The sequence below is a fragment of the Miniopterus natalensis genome, chromosome 10 (genome assembly GCF_054644295.1).
Source record: "Miniopterus natalensis isolate mMinNat1 chromosome 10, mMinNat1.hap1, whole genome shotgun sequence".
Classification (NCBI taxonomy): Eukaryota; Metazoa; Chordata; class Mammalia; order Chiroptera; family Miniopteridae; genus Miniopterus; species Miniopterus natalensis.
Window position 1 is genome coordinate 36,696,618 of NC_142090.1, and position 8,486 is coordinate 36,705,103.

Genomic DNA, 8,486 nt, shown 5'->3' on the forward strand with positions numbered 1-8,486 from the left:
TTGGCAGTTGAAAGTGGCCAGCCAATTCATACTATTGTTTAAATACACACTTATAAACATTTTTCTAAATTCTGGACTTGATAATAATTTTGTGAGTTGCTAATGATTTTTTTATTCATTGCTTATTATAATGATAATGTATTTGCTGAACTAAATAAAGTGACAAATTTAATCTAACCTGATATAAAATTCAACTCTCCATTATTTTTTGTGGTGAAATGAGGTGAAGAAAAGTATTAAGCCCAAGCCCTTCTGGGTTCTAGATTCTTTTAGCATCACATATGAGTTGTTTGTTATTTGATTAAAGTGTTTATTAGGGTCAGTTAAGTGTGATACTTCTAAAGTAACATAATTGCATACATCTTGTTAACATTTACTGGTTGCTATTTTTTAGTTGTTAATAGATACCCAACTAACTATGCAAATCAATTCAAATGTATTTTCTAGTTCTCAGCAGTTCTTTCTCCTTGGAACTTTAAAGTGCTCTAATAAGTGCTTCAAAGTTGAATCAGGTACTGGGTAACATTTTCAAAGCAGAATGCTAGCTTGGCTATGTGTCCTGGTTCTGATACAAATAAATCAACCATAGATAATAAAACTCAACCTATAATAACAATCACTTATATTTAATAAATCACCAACTGGTTTGAAAATTTGTTTGAATATTTTGTACCACCCACAAAAGCAGTTGTAATAAACTGCTTGGTTATAAAAGTCAGATAAAATAATTATTAGCATTATCATGTTCATCTGTTCTCTCACTTTCTCTTTTTGGAAACAAAATTCTTGGTTTAAAAAACAACTTTCCAGTGGCATTTCTTATTCTGAATTGTGATGTCAATTTTAAGTAAAGAATAAACTTGGGGTAGTGATAAAATGAAATTTGACCTTTTTAAAAATAAGGGATCATAAGCTATAATTTTAAATGAGTCACTGCTGATTAATATAATAATTTTCATAGCAAATTTACTGCAATGTGTATAGGAAAGCCACTATGAAAAGCCATAAAAGTGCTGTGGTTTGTCAAAGTTTTAAATTAATATTTTGTAAGGGAAGTGACTTGGAAACTATAAACATGTGCCTGGACTTAGGAGGGGGAATTTGGATTTTAAAAGAATAAGCCAATGTTCTGACTTATTTATCCTGGCCAAGACTGTATTTTCTGATGTCCTAAGAAATATTGAGTTTATGTGCTTCAAATGTTAGAAGTGGTTATTCTAGCACCTGCGAATACTCTTGCCATTGTCCCTATCTATACAATGGGGGTTTTGATTTCAAGAGTTACCCAAAGTTAACTTCAATGGGAATTCTGTTGCATAAAAGGGGCTTTGCCCTTCTTATAACCACTGACCTCAGGAAGTCAATTGCCAGTAACAGGTAACTGTCAAGATCATAATCATACCTGTTCTCAGTATCTCAACATCTGGGAACAATAAGTAAGTTATGTTGTTGACTCTTTCTTTCAATTAAAATCTCAGGGCATTTCTGGATAGGATGAAGGTTAGGATAGGTCAGTGGCAATAGAGTGCTCATGATGAAGTGCTATCTCCATGTATATTGCCTTGCAACATCTATGTAAAACTCATTAATCGAGGACTAAATGGAGATCTCACCAAAGGGACCCAATGCTTAACAGGTGCAATGAAAGGTATGAAAAACACCTAGCACCTCTTAAAGACTTTAAAATTAATTTCAGCTGTTAAATCCTCTGAGCTCATGTTATGTAATTTTTCTTGCTGTGGGGTTGCAACCATCATGTGTCTTAATTATGTAGAAGAAAGTTAAACCACAAATGATGGGTGATTTACCAAAGACTTATGAGAAAATCTCATTAGAACTTTAATCAGGCTTGGTAACTTTTTCTTTCCCATAAATTCATTTTTGATTTTCTGGGGGTCACATGAACTGCTTCGGAATACTGTTCCAATTCTCACCAAGAGCAGGTATCACCATTTCACAGTGTGAACTACCTTATTTTCAGAAAGAGCCTCATGTGTCAGATGATCTGGGTGGAAAAAAAACTTCAAAAAAGGTGATGCAGACAGAGGAAACACACCTGAAAGAAGACAATCATAAATGTTGTAATACCTTATATAGTGGACTTCATGGTTGACACTCTCCCATCAATTCCACCCTTCAGATGACTAGTCTAACCCTAACCAGTTAAGGTAATTTTCACCTTGGCTAGTGATTGGTCCAGAAATTGTTAGACCTAAACCCACCAAAGCCAATAAAATGTAAGGAGAGTTCAGGGTAGCTTAAAGAATCATGCTGAGAGAGTAAAATGAGATATATATAGAGAATATATACAGTCGTTCCCCTTTATTTATGGTTTTGCTTTCAATGGTTTCAGTTACCTGTGGTCAACCATAATCCAAAAATATCAAGTGGAAAATTTCAGAAAAAAACAATTCATAAGTTTTAAATTGTGCACTGTTCTGAGTAGCGTGATGGAATCTTGCCATCCTGTTCTGTCTCGCCAGGATGTGACTCATCCCTTTGTCCAGCATCTCCACATAGTATACACTCCTTGCTCATTAATAATTTAATAGCTATATCAGTTATTAGATGAACTGTCACAGTATCACAGTGCTTGTGTTCAAGTAACTCTTTTTTTACTTAATAATGGCCCCAAAGCCAAGAATAGTGATGCTGGCAATTTGAATATATCACAGCAAAGCCATAAAGTGCTTTCTTTAAATGCAAAGGTGAACATTCTAGACTTAATAAAAAAAAAAAAAAATCATATGCTGAGGTTGCTGAGACCTACCATAAAAACAAATCTTCTATCAATAAAATTGTGAAGAAGGAAAAAGAAATTCATGCTAGTTTTGCTGTTGCACCTAAACTGCAAATATTTAAGCCACAGGAGATGATAAGTGTTTAGTTAAGATGGAAAAAGCATTAAGTTTGTGGGTGGAAGACATTAACAGAAAACATATTGCAATTTGATGGCAACATGTTGTGCTAGAAAGCATTGAGCCTATAGGATGACATCAGTAAGGGACTACCTGAAAATGAGTGACATCAAACCATTTACTGCAGGTAAGGAATGGTTACACAGATTTAGGAATAGGTTTGAACTGAAAAATACAAAAATTACTGGAGAGGCTGCACCTGTTGATAAAGAAGCTGCAGCCACATTTCCAACAGAATTGATGGAGTTGATTAGGATTTGGTAGTATGAACAGTTTCAGGCATCCACTGGGAGTCTTGAAATGTGTTTCCTGCAGATAAGGAGGACAGCTGTATATTTATACAACTACCAACACAACACAGCATCTAAGCTGATGGGTATGGAGAGGAAATACCTCGAACACTGTTCATTTGCATCCTTGTTGCCTTATCCCTGGCCAACTCTAGATGAGTAAGAAGGTGTTTTCTTAATTGCTAGTGGAAAGCCAGCCTCAGAATAAAGTTGACCTTGTTGAGATGAAAGAAAGCCTTTCTTTCTCCACCAGCAGGGAGCCACAGCACAGATGCAGGGATCACCAGGATGGGAGCTCCCACCCTTGGCCAGGTCTTTGTAACTCTCCTTGGGAGTCTTAGCTAGATTGTTAGGCTGAGGGAAAGGCTGGGTTTTAGAAGCCACTTTCTACCACCACTATATTATATCAAGCAAGGACAGGAATGAGGCATTCTCCCAGAGTGGCTCCTGAGGCTAAAGGAAATTTTAGATTGGTGAACTATTAAAATCTCAGGTCTTCCAAGAAACCTTCTTGGATTTTTCAAGGACAAGACTGCTTCTCCCTCAGTGGTGCTTCCACAGTACTCCCCCTATATGTATCTTGGAGTTGATACTACATTTTGGTGTGTGATAAATTTGTGGTGCACATCTCTGCCCTCAGCTCTAGGTAGTATGGGCCTGGGGCCAGAGATAGATTCGATTCATCTTTCTGTGTGCCAATGAATCCAAGCACTGGGCCTTTTACTTGGTGACTGCTTAATTAATTGAGCCAAATTTAATTCCTAAATAATTATAATAAAACTTAAAAGCACACCTTGAACATTACTTGAGACATAAGCATAAATGGAGGCCCATATACCACATGCCTAGGTATGTTACACATCAAATTATGTCTATGGCCTGAATTGTCTTCCCACCCCTGGCCCTGTATCTTGCTCACTGTCAATCACACTTATGACATAGGAGCAAAGCTCTCTCCACAGCCAGCCCTACTGTTCTCAGCCTAAGAGGTTGCATGTACCTCCAAGTACAAAGTAAAGTGGAAGGTAGGCCCAAGCTTAGGATTTCTGGACAGTCTTGGGGAATCTGGGCTGAGCACTGACTTATTTTCCTAGACAGATAGGATGAGTGGGGTGCTTTCCCTTATGCTGCACTTGCCTGACTCAAGACTTCCAGATTGTTTTAATTCTTTTTTTTTAATCTTCACCAGAATCCTCCTTTAATCTTTAAAGAAAGTGGAAGGGAAGAATAGAGTGGAGAAAGAGAAAGAGAGAAAGAGAGAGAGAGAGAGAGAACAACAACATTGATGTGAGAGACTCATCAATTGGTTGCTTCCTGCATGCTCCGGACCAGGGCTGGAGATTGAACCCCAACTGAGGTAACTGCCTTGATCGAGAATTGAATTCAAGACCCTTCCATCCACAGGCTGATGCTCTAACTACTGAGCAAAACCAGCCAGGGCCCAGGTCCTTTTAAGGACTTTCTAGAATCAAGCCATCTAAGTATAGGGGAACAAGAGAATGAATATCTGAGTAATTCGTCTGCTAGACAACCACTTTGGGCAATGGAGGCAGCCAACTTAAACAAAAGCAGACATTCTCTATGCTCCCCTGGGACAGTGGCTGTGATTATAACCAACCCTCCGCAATCCTACGCCATCCCCTCACACACACACACACACAAATTCTCAATCCTGCTTCCTTTGACCTGAGGGTTCAGTTCAGCTCACACTGTCCTCTCCCATAATTCTTGTTTTTTGAAGTAGTTACTGAACTTTCTAAAATATTTTAGCACAGACAAGGAAAAGTTAAGCATCTTGTGTTGTTATTTTGTTATTCCTGGGGCTCACTGGGCATCGACCCTCTTAACCAGGGCTAAAGGCAGCACCAAAACCTAGATGGTACACCTGAAAGATAGTATATGTCTCTCCCTATGAATATTCCCACTAAACAAGTAATTTCTGTTGAAGCTTTTTGTTAAGGTTGGTATATATCAGTGGTCAGATTCACTGGCAGGGCTTGATAAAATACAGACTGCTGGATCCCATTTTCAGAGCTTCTCACTCAATAGGTAGGTCTGGGATGAAACCTACCAATTCACACATCTAACAAGTTCCCAAGAAATTCTGCTTGCTTGGGGCCCACAATTTGAGAACCACTGGTGTATATGATAGTATAGTCAGCAAAGACCCCAAAATAGCCATGGTTCTCATAATTCTACAGACATGCCATGGATTACCCTTGCTGGACTGGCCCTGAGATATTGTTAGAAATTTATCTTTAGTAGCTGAGAAAAGAAGGAAAAGGTTTAAAACTGCAATTTCCAGTCTCTAAGGGTAAGGACATGAATTTACCTCAGAGGCAAATTGTTGCTTTTGGTCTGGGAAAACAACTGAGTCTTCCATTTATTTACAAAAATGTAAGTCAAATATTGTCAACACTGTTCTAGGGGAAAATGTGAGGTTAGTATTAACCCAAACACAGATGTTTGAGACTAAGAAGTTAAGTGTTGTATTTGATAACATAAATTTTATGGGAAACTGAGCCAAACTTCTATCTGGGAGACATAGTCATGTGGATGTGGGTGTAGGGTGCATTTTCTAGCATTTCTGGGCCTGTTTCATTCTAAGGACACTGTGTGTACAGCAGTTGTTTCCAGAACTCCAGGGCTGAGACCCAAGGACTAAGGAAAGAGTGGTATCTATGGAAAAACAACTATACCAGGCACTTGGTGTGTCTCACACAGGGTTATTTCTGTCATAATCAGCCCATGTAATAAAGCTTAATTATGATTTTCTGATGTAATTTTTCTGCTGGGGAACTAGTTTCCTCTGGGGGAAAGGAATATTACACTGTCAGTTTACCTAGGAATGGTTTTTTCAGCCTGGCAAAATGAGGAAAAAAGATAGTTCTCTGAATAAGGGTAGGGATTCTCTGCTCCAGGCCTAAGAACAGCTGGCCTGGATTCTGAGGACCACAGGTAATCGTGGGAGGAGGGCATAAGCATAAACTGGGAGACTGACTGGAAAAGGCCAGAGGACTGCTTGTAAAGGTCCTTGAAAATATGGCAAGGTGTGTGAACTCTGAAATATACTACTTCCAGTCTGGGTTGTACTTTCCTTCTCTAATACCCAAGATTTTGGTGAAATATTGTTCAAAGTTGGAGTTTGACCTCTGCTAGTTCATGAGGGTTTAAAAAATACGTTACCAACTTGGAGCTAATTGCCAAGGAGAGGGCAGGGTTCCTGTCAAAGATCACTTTTCAAGGAGAATGGGTCCCCTACAGTTGGGGTCTCCCAAGGATTGCTGTAGGGTTAGAACAGAGAAACAAGAGGGTCCAAATCATGTGTAAAATGACACAATGGTTAGCAGGGGCAAATTTCTTTATAGGCAGGTTGGAGCTCATGATCAACCATAATTTTGAACCTGTGACATGATAAAACATGATATGTTTGAGTTACAAGTGAAGCATAGTTTCTTGGTTTGGTTATTAACTAGAGGTAATTTAAGAACAGACATTATATTTGAACACCTATGTTGAAGATCAGATCTAAGAGGAAAGCATTCCCTTTCTTTAATAGGAAAAGGTAATTCAAGTCTCCTTGACAAATGAATAGATCCAAATAACTACATCAGCAAGAAATGGAACTCTTTATATATAAATCTGAGCTAGGAAATACAGTTTCACTGTATGAACTTCAAGAACTCCCTTTAATTAGGCAAAATGATTTTAGTAAACTCAATTAATCTCCCACAACACATATAAAAACCCTAACTATAGAAAACCATGTTATAACAATATAAGAAATTGGTATGTACAGAAGTTCACTAAAGCAAATCAATTTTCTTGAAATTTACTTGAGAGCTCCAAATATTATGAACAAATATTAATTTGGAACCAGATTCATCCACACTTCATTATGGCTCCCAGGAATCATACTGGACAAGACCATTCAGAAGGTTGAACATCTTGACAATGGCCAAAATAAGCATACTGATACAGAAAACCAAAATAATGTGGGAAGAAGAAGTAAGCATATAACATCCTGACTCAGTAAAAGAGTGAATTTATATCTAGTATATTAAAGAGTTGGCTCAAGGATATCACAGTGTGGATGCAGAAACCTTGGAGCAGATCACCAGTGACTCACACTGTGTGCAAGAGGCTTAAGCAGAAGGTAGTTAACAAAAGGGAGTAATTATTTTCTGTGGAAGGAGTTTTGTATGCCCATTGGCTTCTTGATCTTAATAATCTCAAAACAAACAAGAGTGTATTACACTCTGTTTTGATGAAAATGGAAGCTATTATTTCCTCCAGTATGACTAAATCCAGGCCTATGCTCAGAACAATTATAATCTTATTGAGTTGCATCTTAATGTATGCTTCAGTTTCTCCATTCAAAAAAGATTCATATTCCATTGATACTGCAAAACATATTTTTTAAATGGCTTTATCCAATTAACATGAAAAATAGAAAGGAATTATGTTTTCCACTATTCTGACATGGATTAGTTGACATTAGACAGGATTTCTTGACAATACATTTTTTTCCCTGTTTATATACTTTCCTTGGGAAAATCTGCCGGTATATAATTATCTAACCACACTTTTCTAGTGGAGTCCTACCAATATTTTTCTATTCATCTCCTGGTCTAAAGCAGTGATTATTTCCCTCCTTTGAACAGTGGAGGCAGTTAAGAACACACCAGTGAAGTTTGCTTAAGGTCACATGGTAAGTCAGCTGTGGAATCAGGCTCTGACTTTTTGGGCTCCAGACTCCCAACCAGGGTTTATTGCCTTAGTCAACAAGCCTGTTCCACCTCTGATGGCCATGGCCTTTAGTATTGTTTTTTTAAAAAAATATCTTTATTGATTTCAGAGAGAGGAAAGGAGAGGGAGAGAGAGAGATAGAAACATCAATGATGCGAGAGTCATTAATTGGCTGCAGCCCACAACTGGGCATGTGCCCTGGCCGGGAATCAAACCCGATCGCCTAGATCCCAGGTCGACGCTCAACCGCTGAACCACGCCCCGCTGGGCAGTATTGTTGAGTGTTGCTACTGTGTCTGACACCAAGCTGTGGCACATAATAGAAGAATTACAGGAATACTCAAAAACGGAGAACAGTGGAGACTGGAAGACATTCTACTCTCCTAGAACTCCTTGAACTAAGTTTTTTGCCACATCTTATGGACTGCATATATTTTCTCCTTAGATTGTAAGACCCTGGTTTTTCAAAGGCTGTCTGATTAGCTGAACTTTCACTAATCACAATAGTTGTTTTGCAAGGTTCATTTTG